This window comes from Staurois parvus, unplaced genomic scaffold, assembly GCF_062004578.1.
Source record: "Staurois parvus isolate SC_StPar_1 unplaced genomic scaffold, SC_StPar_1.0 ptg001066l, whole genome shotgun sequence".
In the NCBI taxonomy this organism is placed as follows: Eukaryota; Metazoa; Chordata; class Amphibia; order Anura; family Ranidae; genus Staurois; species Staurois parvus.
In genome coordinates, this window is record NW_028318862.1 from 4,523,127 (window position 1) to 4,539,583 (window position 16,457).

The 16,457-nt window shown below is 47.9% G+C and overlaps 1 protein-coding gene across 2 annotated transcripts in view; it reads left to right on the top strand.

The window, feature by feature from the left end:
* CASZ1 (castor zinc finger 1) overlaps positions 1-16,457 on the top strand; it is a 469,392-nt gene that overhangs the window by 201,960 nt on the left and 250,975 nt on the right. The gene's annotated exons all lie outside the window — the stretch shown is intronic.

Genomic DNA, 16,457 nt, shown 5'->3' on the forward strand with positions numbered 1-16,457 from the left:
GTGTTGAATTGAGGCCGTGCCGCCATCACGGTGTTGAATTGAGGCCGTGCCGTTATCACGGTGTAGAATTGAGTCCGTGCCGATATCATGGCGTAGAATTGAGGCCGTGCCGTTATCACGGTGTAGAATTGAGGCCGTGCCGTTATCACGGTGTAGAATTGAGTCCGTGCCGCTATCATGGCGTAGAATTGAGGCCGTGCCGTTATCACGGTGTAGAATTGAGGCCGTGCCGTTATCACGGTGTGGTGATAAAGATATTCCTTCTATTAAAGCTGAGAATAATCAGCTGCGATGGAATGTATAGCCGAGCGCGGTGTTCATGGCGTGTAAGGAGAAATGAAAGACTTCTTTTCACCTGCAGCAAAGTTTTGCCACTAAAGTGTAGGGAGCCGCTGCAGAGGGAGCGTCCACTAGGAGGCGCAGCAGTCATAATTCAGTTGGGGAATGAAGGTGGCTCCGTGGATCCACACGACCTTGGGCAAGCCTCCCCCTGACCTCATGCATCAAACTTCAATCATAATATCTGGGTGACACCTATTAACTTATAAAAGAGAGAATGTTCCATCTGTCCATCTGCCGCTAAACGGTCATTTATATGCCGAGTGAAGGAAACGCAGACTGCTGCCGGTCTCCTGGCGTTTGTTCTGCTTTTGTTTTAATGAGATTGCGTGTTGCTTTATGTATGTAGAGTCATCAATAAACACAATAAGTTCCGGCTGGAAGAGGCGCTGAACTTCAGGGTGTCAGGCGAAGGGTTAACCGGGATCATTAATTAGTCCCCAGGTGCTCCTCTCCAGGTACCCCCCCCCCATCCTAACGTGAAGATTCGCACATAGATGACATTTTTTTTTCTCCCTTGTGAAGGAGAAGTTCACCCTGTCATGAGAAATGCCTCACCGCCGGGCTGCCTGAAATGTGGCGAGATTTTGTGAAAACGCTGCCGGCATTTATTACCTGCACTGATGAACTCTTGTCCAGCTATTACCAGGATCTACCTGTTCTGATCTGATTTCTGATTCGGAGCTAAATTAAAACACGTCAACCATAAATCTAAAGTACCTAAGAATTTTATATTTTTATCTTTATTATTATTTTTTTTTTTTTTTTTCAAGTTTTTTTTTTACTTTTACTATTTATTTTTACCTTTATTATTTTATTATTTATTTTTACCTTTATTATTTTTATTATTTATTTTTACCTTTTTTTTTAACCTTTACCTTTATTTTTTTATTATTATTTATTTTTAAACTTTCATTTTTTTTTCTACCTTTTATTATTTACCCTTATTATTTTTTTTACCTTTTACTTCTTTACGTTATTATAATTAATATTATTTTTACTATCTTTATTAGTTTTACCTTTGCCTTTAACCTTCATTATTAATAATAATTTTTTTTTTAACCTTACCTTACTTCTTTACCTTTATTATTGTTTTTATTATTTATTTTTACCTTTTTTTTTCAAGCTTTACCTTTATTTTTTTATTATTATTATTTATTTTTACCTTTTTTTTTCAAGCTTTACCTTTATTTTTTTATTATTATTATTTATTTTTAAACTTTAATTTTTTTTCTACCTTTTATTATTTACCCTTATAAATTTTTTACCTTTACCTCTTTACATTATTATATTTAATATTATTTGTACTATCTGTTAGTTTTACCTTTGCCTTTAACCTTCATTAATAATAGTATTTTTTTTTAACCTTACCTTACTTCTTTACCTTTTATTATTGTTTTTTTTATTTATTTTTACCTTTTTTTTTCAACCTTTACCTTTATTTTTTTATTATTATTATTATTTATTTTTAAACTTTTATTTTTTTCTACCTTTTTATTATTTACCCTTATTAATTTTTTACCTTTACCTCTTTACATTATTATAATTAATATTATTATTACTATCTTTATTAGTTTTTAATATTATATAAAACGTGCAGCGCAGCGCTAAAAGATATATATGTATATGAATAAAATAAATATATAAAAATACTGAGTCAATATTAATTATTCCAGTTCATAAATATTTCATAAAATATAGAGGGGCTCTTTAAGGTGCTTGCTTCATGGGATCGGTGACTGTGTAAGTGATATATAGAATGCACACTCACTGGACGCGCATATAAATTGCGCCCAGGGGCGGACTGAAAACTCATGGGGCCCCCGGGCAATAGGGGATCATGGGGCCCCTGTGTCATTGCCCAAACTAAAAAAGGCCTATGAAAAAGGTACCAGGGGCATCTCATGGGGCCCCCTACTGACCCCGGGCCCTCGGGCAGTGCCAGAGTTTCCAAATGGTCAGTCCGCCCCTGATTGCGCCTGTGTCAACTCCAATCGATCATCAAAGCAAGCCAGGAATGGGGGATATCTTCCCTCTAAGGGCTGAGTTGTCATCAACAGGATCCCAAAAGATGTTAAGGGGTGATCCACATCTACCAGAGTGCCCCCCAAGGGGTTACACGGGTGCTGCTCCCTGGGTGGGAGGTCCCTCCTCTGGGTATAGGATGGTATAAATAAAATAATACATTTAAATTGAAGAAAAAGAGAGGGAAAACATGAACTGGAACACGTCAAAAACATGCATGTGGGAACGCATCTGGATTGCATTTCTTTTGTGTAAATCGGCCCTTAAATCTGCTGTTTCATCTAACATTCCCCTCCCCCTCCAGCCTGACAATGCTGCTGTCTGCTGTGCCCCCTGTGCTCCTTCATCCAGATTGGAGGCACTCTAATGCAGGCCATAGACGGGAAGAAAACCGGCCGGGTTTTTAACAAAAAAAACGAAAATCGGTCGTTTAATAAGCCGACGTTACCACCAACACTAAAAAAATTGGCCGATTTTCGTCCCGTCTACGGCCGGCATTTAATTACTTCTGTCCCTTGCAGAGAGCTCCGCTATTATATTTGACATGAAAAAGTATTGCGGTTGCAACAATGTATCCATTTGTATCCATTTCAGATACAGATGGTTATTTTGGATACAAATAGATACATTGTTGCAACCGCAATACTTTTTCATGTCAAATATAATAGCAGACTGGAATTCTTCTTCTTTCTCTTCTTTCTCTTTCTCTTCCTCTTCCTCTTTCTCTTCTTCTTTCTCTTTCTCTTCTTTTTCTTCTTCTTTCTCTTCTTCTTCTCTTCTGCTTCTTTCTCTTCTTTTTTTTCTCTTCTTCTTTCTCTTCTTGTGCTTCTTTCTCTTCTTCTTTCTCTTCTTTTTTCTCTTCTACTTCTTTCTCTTCTTCTTTCTCTTCTTCTTTCTCTTCTTCTTCTTCTTCTTCTTCTTTCTCCTCTTCTTCTTTCTCTTCCTCTTCCTCTTTCTCTTCTTCTTTCTCTTTCTCTTCTTTTTCTTCTTCTTTCTCTTCTTCTTCTCTTCTGCTTCTTTCTCTTCTTTTTTTTCTCTTCTTCTTTCTCTTCTTCTGCTTCTTTCTCTTCTTCTTTCTCTTCTTTTTTCTCTTCTACTTCTTTCTCTTCTTCTTTCTCTTCTTCTTTCTCTTCTTCTTCTTCTTCTTCTTCTTTCTCCTCTTCTTCTTTCTCTTCTTCTTCTTCTTTCTCTTCTTCTTCTTCTTCCTCTTCTTTCTCTTCTTCTTTCTCTTCTTCTTCTTCTTTCTCTTCTTCTTTCTCTTTCTCTTCTGCTTTTCTCCTCTTCATCTTCTTCTTCTTCTTTCTCTTTCTCTTCTTCCTCTTCTTCTTCTACTTCTTCTTCTTCTTCCTCTTCTTTCTCTTTTTCCTCTTCTTTCTCTTCTTCCTCTTCTTCTTTCTCTTCTTCTTCTTCTTCTTCTTTCTCTTCTTCCTCTTCTTCTTTCTCTTCTTCTTCCTCTTCTTTCTCCTCTTTTTCTTCCTCTTCTTCCTCTTCTTTCTCTTCTTCTTCTTCTTCCTCTTCTTTCTCTTCTTCTTCCTCTTCCTCTTCTTTCTCTTCCTCTTCTTCCTCTTCTTTCTCTTTCTCTTCTTCTTCTTCCTCTTCTACTTTCTCTTCTTCTTCTTCTTCTACTTCTTCTACTTCTTCTTTCTCTTCTTCTTCTTCCTCTTCTTGTTTCTCCTCCTCTTCTTTCTCTTCTTCTTCTTTCTCTTCTTCTTCTTTCTCTTCCTCTTCTTCTTTCTTCTTCTGCGCAGATTTTTTATCGGTAAAAAGATCGGCCGATTTGCCCATCATTGCCGGGAAATCGGCCAATTGGCAACATCAGCCAATTTTTTTTTCCAACTTTACCGATCAAAAAATCCTGACAAAATCCAGAAAAACGGCTGACCAATTAACCCATTAACGGTGCGAAAATCGGCCAATTTTTTTTGCAGCCGAAAAATCGGCCGATTTCCGACCCATCTATGGCCTGCATAATTCTCCGGTCAAACCGCTGCGATTTAAAATCGTGAGATTTCTGCAGACTTTATTTATTTTTTGCAATTTGCAGTGCGATTTCCATCCTTTTCTGTGTATGTGAAACAAAACTGCAGAAACAGTCACGCAAGAACAACTTGAAAATTCGCGTTGCAGCAAATCGCCCATCACCAACACACTGACATTCACATTCATTCGATGCGATTTCAATTTGCAAATCGCACCGGTGTGACCGGACACTAAGTATGTGACTGTGAGTTAGGGACCTTAGATTGTACACCCCTTGAGTGTCAGGGACTGATGTGAATGTACAATATACATGTAAAGTGACGGCTCTGTACAAGTCCCTGTAATAAATAAATAAACCAACATCTATATCCATCGATCGATGTGCATCCTTCTAGGACCTTGGTGAGCTTTGTGTGTTCCCCCCGGATCTGTGCAGCAATTCAGTGTGAGACTTCCTGTGCTAAAGACCGCTCACTGCTGCCCTCTCTGCTTGTGCAGGGTGACTGGTCTCGTCTCCGCCCCCCTCCTGACATTTTTTGCAGCCTGCTGTGGGTGGAGCCTGCTGAGTCCCCTCCCACGACTCTGCTATGTACAGCACAGTGATGAGGTCACCGCTACTTTTACAAGGTAATATCTGGGTTTGCAGTGCACACAAAGTGTCTATTAAGGAATGATTATAAATGGAAGCCTTAACGGCTCGTACCAAAAAAAAGGTTTGATTGTGTCAGCGGGCGCTGTTCTCGTAGAGCTGCCTGCCGTCTTCTGATATGTCATATAAAAGAGGAAAACACTTTAATTTCAGTTGGTTGTACAGGAAAGAGCATTTCATCAACCTTTGCATCAGACGTATCCTTTTACTGTCTCGCTGCGAAGAACACGATCTGCCGTATTTCTGGTTGTGAAAGTCTGAATGAAGAAATAAAATCGTCCTCTCTGTGTTTTTGGGGTCCGGCCGTTCAGCAGGTCCTGTGGTCGGAGGTGCTGGTCGTTCGGTAGGTCCTGTGGTCCCGGGTGCCGGGAGTTTGGCAGGTCCGGGGTGCCGGGTGTTCGGCAGATCCTGTGGTCCCGGGTGCCGGGCGTTCGGCAGGTCCTGTGGCCCGGGGTGCTGGCCGTTCGGCAGATCCTGTGGTCCCGGGTGCCGGGCGTTCGGCAGATCCTGTGGTCCCGGGTGCCGGGCGTTCGGCAGATCCTGTGGTCCCGGGTGCCGGGCGTTCGGCAGATCCTGTGGTCCCGGGTGCCGGGCGTTCGGCAGGTCCGTGGTGCCGGGCGTTCGGCAGGTCCTGTGGACCGGGGTGCTGGGCGTTCAGCAGGTCCTGTGGTCCGGGGTGCCAGCCATTCGGCAGGTCCTGTGGTCCAGGGTGCCGGGCGTTCGGCAGGTCCTGTGGTCCGAGGTGCCGGGCGTTCGGCAGGTCCTGTGGTCCCGGGTGCCGGTGGTTAGGCAGGTCCTGTGGTCCCGGGTGCCGGTGGTTAGGCAGGTCCTGTGGCCCGGGGCACCGGGCGTTCAGCAGATCCTGTGGCCCGGGGCGCCGGCCGTTTGGCAGGTCCTGTGGTCCGGGGTGCCAGCCGATTGGCAGGTCCTGTGGTCCAGGATGCCAGAAGTGCGGCAGGTCCTGTGGTCCGGGGTGCCGGCCGATCGACAGGTCCTGTGGTCCAGGATGCCGGAAGTGCGGCAGGTCCTGTGGTCCAGGGTGCAGGCCGTTCAGCAGGTCCTGTGGTCCTGGGTGGCGGCCGTTCGGCAGGTCCTGTGGTCCGGGGTATGAACCATTCGGCAGGTTCTGTGGTCCGGGGTGTCAACCATTTGGCAGGTTCTGTGGTCCGGGGTGTCAACCATTCGGCAGGTTCTGTGGTCCGGGGTGCTGGCCGATCGGCAGGTCCTGTGGTTCGGGGTGCTGGGCGATCGGCAGGTCCTGTGGTTCGGGGTGCTGGGCGATCGGCAGGTCCTGTGTTCCGGGGTGCCGGCCGTTCGGCAGGTCCTGTGGTCTGGGGTGCTGGCCGTTCAGCAGGTCCTGTGGTCTGGGGTGCCGGCGGTGGGGCTGGGGTGCCTGGTAGTAGCACAGCATCCTGAACACCATTTCACCCTGTGCCAGCGGCGGTGGTAGCGGTGGTGGGGGTGGTGGTGGTGGTGGCGGCGGGGGGGTGGGGGGGAATCTGTTTAGCTCGTCCTATTCTATTTGCCCAGAAATCACGCAGACAAGGACACAGCACATCACAGCCAATGTCACTGGATTTCAATGGATGCATCATGAATTTTTCAGCATGGTTTTATGGATTTCTACCTTGGGCTGAGCACCGAGCGACACACACACATTTATTCAATGGTTCCGCACATTTTTTTTTTTTTTTTTTGCAATGCCCACTTTTTTTTATGAACACCGCCCCCTTTTAGTGTTTAATAATTCAGCCGTGTATTTTTTTTCCCAGCGAGCGATTAGTGAATACTTGTCCGCAGAAGGCTGTGTGATGGCTAGATTTCTACCAAAAGGATTTGCTGGTAGGGTGACCGTTAAAGGGGAACTCCAGGCACAAAAGCTTTCATGGAAGTATAGTTCTCAAAATCCACAAAGAATAAAAAAAAATGACTGTGTGTGCATCGAATGCATTTTGCAAATCCAGATATTACCTTGTAAAGGTGGGGGAGACTTCGTCGCTGTGCATAGCCTGTGCTGAGAGTAGAGTGGTGGGAGGGGCCCAGCAGGCTCCAGCCACTCAGAGAACTGCAGGCAAGGGGCGGAGACGAGACCAGTCACCCCGTGCAAGCAGAGAGGAGCAGTGAGCGGTCTTTATTACAGGAAGCTCCTGCACTGAGGGAACGTGTCACACTGGATTACTGCACAGATCTGGAAGAAATATACAAAGCACACCGAGAGTCAAAGAATACACAGAATGAATTATTCACACAATATTTGGTTACCCCGGAGTTCTGCTTTAAAGTGTTACTAAACCCACAACAGTACAATCAGTCTGTAGATGCAGTAAAGCATGCTTGTTATACTCACTGTGGAACCTAAGGGGTTAATCCTCCGCATTGTGTAAAAGTACCAATTGATCCTGTCTTCTCTGATCCTCCCCTTCTTCCAGTGCCCCCCCTCTTATTTCCTGATAAGACATATTGTGTGGAGTCAATCTGCACATGTTCAGCTTGGTGTGTATTACTAGAAAGGGTTTTTTTTCTTGGGAGAGATATTGAACACAGGGTTCTGGGAGAGCAGATATAGTGAATGCAGGGTCCGGGGAGACTGGATATAGTGAACGCAGGGTCCGGGGAGACCGGATATAGTGAATGCAGGGTCCGGGGAGAGCGGATATAGTGAATGCAGGGTCCGGGGAGAACGGATAGAGTGACTGCAGGGTCCGGGGAGAGCAGATATAGTGAACGCGGGGTCCGGGGAGAGCGGATATAGTGAATGCAGGGTCCGGGGAGAGCGGATATAGTGAAAGCAGGGTCCGGGGAGACCGGATATAGTGAACGCAGGGTCCGGGGAGAGCGGATAGAGTGACTGCAGGGTCCGGGGAGAGCAGATATAGTGAACGCAGGGTCGTCCGGGGAGACCGGATAGAGTGACTGCAGGGTCCGGGGAGAGCGGATATAGTGAATGCAGGGTCCGGGGAGAGCGGATATAGTGAACGCAGGGTCCGGGGAGAGCGGATATAGTGAATGCGGGGTCCGGGGAGACCGGATATAGTGAATGCGGGGTCCGGGGAGAGCGGATATAGTGAATGCGGGGTCCGGGGAGACCGGATATAGTGAATGCGGGGTCCGGGGAGACCGGATATAGTGAATGCGGGGTCCGGGGAGAGCGGATATAGTGAATGCGGGGTCCGGGGAGAGCGGATATAGTGAATGCGGGGTCCTGGGAGACCAGATATAGTGAATGCGGGGTCCGGGGAGAGCGGATATAGTGAATGCGGGGTCCGGGGAGAGCGGACATAGTGAATGCGGGGTCCAGGGAGAGCAGATATAGTGAATGCAGGGTCCGGGAGAGCGGATATAGTAATTGCAGGGTCCGGAGAGATAAGATATAGTGAATGCAGGGTCCGGGGAGACCGGATATAGTGAATGCAGGGTCCGGGGAGACCGGATATAGTGAATGCAGGGTCCGGGGAGAGCAGATATAGTGAATGCAGGGTCCGGGGAGAGCGGATATAGTGAATGCGGGGTCCGGGAGAGCGGATATAGTAATTACAGGGTCCGGGGAGAGCGGATACAGTGAATGCAGGGTCCGGGGAGAGCGGATATAGTAACTGCAGGGTCCGGGGAGATAAGATATAGTGAATGCAGGGTTCGGGGAGAGCAGATATAATGAATGCGGGGTCCAGGGAGAGCGGATATAGTGAATGCAGGGTCCGGGAGAGCGGATATAGTAATTGCAGGGTCCGGAGAGATAAGATATAGTGAATGCAGGGTCCGGGGAGACCGGATATAGTGAATGCAGGGTCCGAGGAGAGCAGATATAGTGAATGCAGGGTCCGGGGAGAGCGGATATAGTGAATGCAGGGTCCGGGGAGAGCAGATATAGTGAATGCAGGATCCGGGGAGAGCGGATATAGTGAATGCGGGGTCCGGGAGAGCGGATATAGTAATTGCAGGGTCCGGGGAGAGCGGATATAGTGAATGCAGGGTCCGGGGAGAGCGGATATAGTGAATGCGGGGTCCGGGGAGAGCGGATATAGTAATTGCAGGGTCCGGGGAGAGCGGATATAGTAATTGCAGGGTCCGGGAGAGCGGATATAGTGAATGCGGGGTCCGGGAGAGCGGATATAGTAATTACAGGGTCCGGGGAGAGCGGATACAGTGAATGCAGGGTCCGGGTGGAGCGGATACAGTGAATGCAGGGTCCGGGGAGAGCGGATATAGTGAATGCAGGGTTCGGGGAGAGCAGATATAATGAATGCAGGGTCCAGGGAGAGCGGATATAGTGAATGCAGGGTCCAGGGAGACCGGATATAGTGAATGCAGGGTCCAGGGAGAGCGGATATAGTGAATGCAGGGTCCGGGAGAGCGGATATAGTAATTGCAGGGTCCGGAGAGATAAGATATAGTGAATGCGGGGTCCGGGGAGACCGGATATAGTGAATGCAGGGTCCGGGGAGACCAGATATAGTGAATGCAGGGTCCGGGGAGACCGGATATAGTGAATGCAGGGTCCGGGGAGAGCAGATATAGTGAATGCAGGGTCCGGGGAGACCGGATATAGTGAATGCAGGGTCCGGGGAGAGCGGATATAGTGAATGCGGGGTCCGGGGAGAGCGGATATAGTAATTGCAGGGTCCGGGGAGATAAGATATAGTGAATGCAGGGTTCGGGGAGAGCAGATATACTGAATGCAGGGTCCGGGAGAGCGGATATAGTGAATGCGGGGTCCGGGAGAGCGGATATAGTAATTGCAGGGTCCGGGGAGAGCGGATATAATGAATGCAGGGTCCGGGAGAGCGGATATAGTGAATGCAGGGTCCGGGGAGATAAGATATAGTGAATGCAGGGTCTGGGGTTTAGTAACACTTCACATTATAGTGATGCGAGTTCAGATAGGCATTCCTGTTCAAATCACATGCGATTCTTTGCAGTGTGATTTGAGCCATTCATTTTGTATGGCTCATATCGCACTGCACCTGCAGGAAAGTTACATGCACTTTTTTTTCGCACTGGAATTGGATCACATGGGTGACCCGATTCACCCAATCGCACTGCGTGCTTTTTGGGGTGTCAGTAACTTAACAGTGACACCCACAGCGGTTCGTATGAACAGAATGCAATTCTGATGAGATGCTGGAAACACACAATTCGCTGCGAATCATTCACCGCATCAATGTGAACCAGCGCTAAAGCTGATCTCTGGGCATACCCATGCAGCAGGCCCCCCATGTAATGAGGGGATTATAATGCTTGTTAAGTCTAGACTACGGGTGTCAAACTGGCGGCCCTCCAGCTGTTGCCAAACTACAAGTCCCATGAGGCATTGCAAGATTGACAGTTACAAGCATGACTCCCAAAGGCAGAGGCATGACGGGACTTGTAGTTTCCCAACAGCTGGAGGGCCGCCAGTTTGACACCCCAGGTCTAGGGGGTTTCAGAAGAGGCTGTAGTACTTACCTCCTCCTCGATCTGTGCAACTGCTCTGCTGTGGCCTCTTCTGCGAGCTGCTCCTGGCCGTGGTTGCACTTTTTCCTCCACCATATACAATGAAGGGTTCATAGGTCTGCATTGTAAGTGATGAGACAGAGGCTCCGCCCACAGACTGGAGATTTGGAGGGAGGAGAGGGGCACCCTCCACACTTATATAGCATTTAACTTTTGTATTGAGAGGGGGGCACTAAATTGAGATGGGGCACTGCATTACGACGGGGGCACCGCATTGGGACGGGGGCACTGCATTGGGATGGGGCACTGCATTGGGAGGGGGGCACTGCTAAGGGTTTTTCTTTACCTTCCAGAGTTGGGCTCTCAGTAGCTGATGGTCCCACTCCATCCCTGCCCCACCATGATCATCGTCATCTTCCTGATCTTCCAGGTTGCAGAGGAGGGTACAGAGGGCAGTAGAGCATAGACTCAGATTGTTGGGGGAAGGTGGGTGTAGGGGCGTGGCCTGATAGACTGTGTATCTATGGATGCATACAGCTCAACAAAGGGCATAAGTGGGTGCACGCATGTGCCGGTGTCCCCTTCACCCAGCCAGCTAAAGGAGACCCCCACATTCTGGAATGGGACCACTGCCCAATGAGCCATCATCTTTCCAAATGTGATAGCAATGGTTTGTCCTGCCGGGCACTGTGTGTGTGTCTATGGATGCATACAGCTCCACAAAGGGCATAGATGGGTGCGCGCATGCGCCGGTGTCTTCTTCGCCCAGCCAGCTAAAGGAGACACCCATGTCCTGGATTGGAACCACTGCCCAATGAGCCATCATCCATCCATATGTGATAGCAATGGTTTGTTCTGCCGGGCACTGTGTGTGTCTATGGATGCATACAGCTCAACAAAGGGCATAGATGGGTGCGCGCATGCGCCGGTGTCCCCTTCGTCCAGCCAGCTAAAGGAGACACCCATGTTCTGGAATGGGGCCACAGCCCAATGAGCCATCATCCATCCATATGTGATAGCAGGGGGTTTGGCCTGCTGGGCACTATGTGTGTCTATGAATGCGTTGGTGTCCCCTTCGTCCAGCCAGCTAAAGGAGACACCCATGTTCTGGAATGGGACCACTGCCCAATGAGCCAGCATCCATCCAAATGTGATAGCAGGGACTTAGTCTGCTTGGCACCGGGTGTGTCTTTGGGTGCATAGATGGGTGCGCGCATGCACGGGTGTCTCCTTGGTCTGGTCACCTATAGGAGACACTCATGTTTCGGCCCAACAACTGCCCAATGAGCCATCATCTATCCATATGTGATAGAAGAATAGTTACATTTCTGTATCACTAATGATTGAATGGGGAGGAATGTTACATCTCTCCCAGGATAACATGGAGCTCAGGAACGGGGAAGGATCTGACATGCTCAGTGTGCGACTCAAGGAATGCTCTTTTCTGGGGTCTGATTGTCGGCTTCCAAGGTTTACCCTTGCACCCGTTGCCAGCTGGTTTGATGAAGCCATCTTGTACATTCTTTATTTTCCTTTTTTGAATTAATTTATTGGTGAGAAGTGTTTTTTTTTGTTGTTTTTTGTAACCCGGCTATTTATTTTGTTGGAGATCAGGCTGGCGATCCTTCGTCCTAATTTCACTGCGCAGCTCTTTATGGCATAATGAAGCAGCCCTTCTAGAGGTAGTGGCACTCGTTTTAAGTGTCCTTGTAATTTTTACTAGCTCTGGACAGTAATTACAGATTACAGTCATTCACTTCCATTCCCAATTGGCCTCCCAGTCACCTTCAAACACCAGGAGGAAAGAGCGGTGTGTGTGAAAGGAAACAACACGTTGGGAAGGAAGATAAGTGAAAGAAAGTCATGATCTGCACGCCGGAGAAGACTCGCTCTCAATTCTTCAAGTGTACCTGTCACCCATAGAGGCAGCCTTTGGCCATGGATCTCTGAGGCTAGGTTCACATTTGTGCGTTGCGGGAACGCGCGCAAAATCGCGTGCTTTCCCGCAACGCACAGAAACGCGCTGCTCTTATGTGAACATTATTGTTCATTTTTGTTCTGCAGCGTTTCCAATGAAGTCTATAGAACCAAAACTGCAACTTTTTGCATTAAAAAAGTCCCTGACCTTTTCCAAAAAAAGCACCGGATGAAAACGCGGAGATGTGAACATGTCTCATAGGAAATCATGTTAACGCCGTTTCCCGCAACGCACAGAAAGGCGCTGCCCTTTTGCGAACATTATTGTTAATTTCACCTCTGGGAACGGGTGCGTTTTCCCATGTGCTGCAACGCATGGTGCCATTGACAATTCTCAGGAGGGTTCAGGGCATTTCTTGTGCATTGAAATGAATAGGCTGCCTCATACGCAATGCATGGAGACACGAGAAACCTGCGCTCTGATGGTGTGATCACACCTATGCACTTTGCGTTTGACCCATTTCTGCACTGCGTTGCGTTTTTGAAGCATTATTGCTGCATTTTTGATGCATTTTTATTAAAATAAATCGTTTTTTCTTGTTGCTAGGCAGATTTAAAATGCAAAATGCATAAAAAATGCGGCAAAAATGCATTACATGCTTTTCTGCAGCATTTCCATTGAGGTCTATAGAGCCAAAAACGCAACTTTTTTGCGTTCGAAAAAGTCCCTGACCCTTTTCAAAAAACGCACCAGGTGGAAACGTGGAGATGTGAACGTGGAAGACTCGCTCTCAATGTCTTCAAGTGTACCTGTCACCCATAGAGGCAGCCTTTGGCCATGGATTTCTGAGGCTAGGTTCACATTTGTACGTTGTGGGAACGCGCGCAAAATCACGTGCTTTCCCGCAACGCACAGAAACGCGCTGCCCTTTTGCGAACATTATTGTTAATTTTTGTTCTGCAGCGTTTCCAATGAAGTCTATAGAACCAAAACTGCAACTTTTTGCATTAAAAATAGTCCCTTTCCAAAAAAGCAGCGGATGAAAACGCGCAGATGTGAACATGTCTCATAGGAAATCATGTTAACGCCGTTTCCTGCAATGCGCAGAAACGCGCTGCCCTTTTGCGAACATTATTGTTAGTTTCACCTCTGGGAGCGGGTGCGTTTTCCCATGGTGCCATTGACAATTCTCAGGAGGGTTCAGGGCATTTCTTGTGCATTGAAATGAATAGGCTGCCTCATACGCAATGCGTGGAGACACGAGAAACCTGCGCTCTGATGGTGTGATCACACCTATGCACTTTGCGTTTGACCCATTTCTGCACTGCGTTGCGTCTTTGAAGCATTTTTTGCTCCGTTTTTGATGCATTTTTAGTAAATAAAATGTTTTCTTGTTGCTAGGCAGATTTAAAATGCAAAATGCATAAAAAATGCGGCAAAAACACATTACATGCTTTTCTGCAGCATTTCCATTGAGGTCTATAGAGCCAAAAATGCAACTTTTTGCGTTCGAAAAAGTCCCTGACCCTTTCCAAAACATGCATTAGGTGGAAACGCAGAGATGTGAACGTGTCCCATAGGAAATCATGTTGAATCGATTGTAGTGCGTTGCTGCAAAACGCTGCGTAAAACACATAGGTGTGAATCTAGGGTAAGCAGCAATTGACATGTCTGCTCCCGCAGCTTCCCCTGTGATGCCCGTCCGGTCCCCGTACCATCTTCTCCCTTATACCCCTGATGGGCAGATCCCCCTGACATCATCAAGATCGATGCAGGGCCCATAGCTCTGCATTGGGAATGAGGATGCTAAGGATCAGTCCAATGCTGGAGAATAGGGGAGCATTATCGTGTGAGTGAAACTGCATTTGCCGTAGACCTAAACAAGGCTTTACCCCTTGTAGTGTGGGGGCAGCCCCACTCAGGGGCGGACTGACCATTCCAGCACTCGGGCACTGCCTGAGGGCCCGTGGTCAGTAGGGGGCCCCATGAAATGCCCCTGGTACCTTTTTATAGGCTTTTTTTTAGGTGTGCTTTGAGTTTGGGCAAGGACACGGGGGCCCCATGATCCCCTATTGCCTGGGAGCCCCATGAGTTATCAGTCTGCCCCTGGCCCCACTACAAGATAGGTTCTGCCCTTTCCCTGGAATTGGGCTTTAACATACAATGGAGAAGTCCGGCTTCTAAATCTTGAACCCCCGTGTTCAGAAAGGTAGTGTTCAAATCTCGTCTACAACTGATAATGAGATCTGCCAGCACAGTCTAGACAGGGTTAAATATGGCAAGCACAGCTCCCCCATAAACAAAGAAAGCTAAGATTTTTTGGGGGGATTTATCATAAAAAACTCATCTTCAATTGTAGGTAGCCATGTTAAAATATTTTTAACCCCTTCATGACCGCGGCAGCATGGCGGGTGGGCCCTAACACCCAGTCACCACGTCTATGCCTTGCTGTATTGTTCTGGGCGATCTCCATTGGTACCCCCAGAACTGTGTCCAAGCTGGCTAACTACTGGCGACCAATCATGTCATCACCGTGTGTATTCGTCATGTGTATTCGTCATGTGTGTTCGTCATGTGTGTTCGTCATTTGTGTTTGTTCTTGAATCTTGGAGCGCTTTGTGTATTTCTTCCAGATCTGGCCAGCAATCCAGTTGGAATCTTTCCCTGTTGTAATACAGACCGGTCCCTGCTGCTCCCTCTCCTTGTGCAAGGTGACTGGTCTTGTCTCCGCCCCCTGCTGTAGTGTCCTGCAGGCAGCCTGTAGTGGGCGGGGCCTGCTGGACCCCTCTTAGGCTCCGTTCACACCTATGCAGTTTGCGTTTGATCCATTTCCGCAGTGTTTTTGCACTTGCGTTTTTGCCGCGTTATTGTTGCATTTTGCGGGGGGGTTTTTTTCAACTTGTTGCCGGGCAGAATGAAAAATACAAAACACATCAAACACGCATCAAAATCGCACTACGTGCCTTTCTGCAGCATCTCCATTGAAGCCTATAGAACCAAAAACGCAACGTTTTGCGTTTACACCCCCGGTCACATCAAAGGCGATTTCAGGTGCGATTTGCAAGACATCAGACACAGATCTCAATGCAAATCGATCCAAAAGTAGCACATGTACTGCTTTAGAAATCGGTGTGACCAAGTCAGAACCGCACCGATCGGACCGCTCGAATAGCGGACAATAGGGTGCAACTTGTCATACGATTTGCAAGTCGCAGGGCATGCAAATCGCATGCCAAGTCGCACCTGATGTGACCCTTTCCAAAAAGCGCATCGGGTGAAAACACGGAGATGTGAACATGTCCCATAGGAAATCATGGTAAACGGACTGCTGTGCGTTTCTGCAAAGCGCAGTGGAAAACGCATAGTTGTGATCCTAGACTTACAGCTCTGCTGTCTGCACAGGCCATGGACAGCACAGCGATGATGTCACTGCCATTTTTACAAGGTAATATCTGGGTTTGCACAGACCTATGGTGCGCACACACTGGATCTTTTGTGGCTGTTGAGGAATTCATTGAAATGAAAGTCTTGTTGCCGGAGTTCAGCTGTAACAACCTGATTGTGTCGCCGTGGACTGATCTAATAAAGCTGCCCGCCGTCTCCCGATGTGTCATCTGGAAGAGGAAAACGCTTGAAAGCGCTATTAACCCCTTCGCGCCGGCCCTTTAAGGGTTTCGGGAGGCGGGGTTTTAGGGTCACGTGACTGTGATTCGCTGTCACGGCGGTTACATGATCGGGAAAGGTCCCGATCGAAAAAGGAGATTGGGACCTTTCTGTGAGTACCAAACGTGTGCTGAGAGCAGGGGCGGACTGACAACTCATGGGGCCCCCGAGCAATAGGGGATCATGGGGCCCCTGTGTCCTTGCCCAAACTCAAAAAAGCCTATGAAAAAGGTACCAGGGGCATCTCATGGGGCCCCCTACTGACCCCGGGCCCTCGGGCAGTGCCCGAGTTTCCAAATGGTCAGTCCGCCCCTGGCTGGGAGCGCACGATCTCAGCACTTTTTTTTTTAATAGAATGCAAATGTGCGGTCGCTCGGCGTCTAGGCCCAGACGCCAGGAGGCCGCACCTTTGCGTTCGTCCGGTGCCAAGAGGTTAAACCTGAAAGCAGAAAT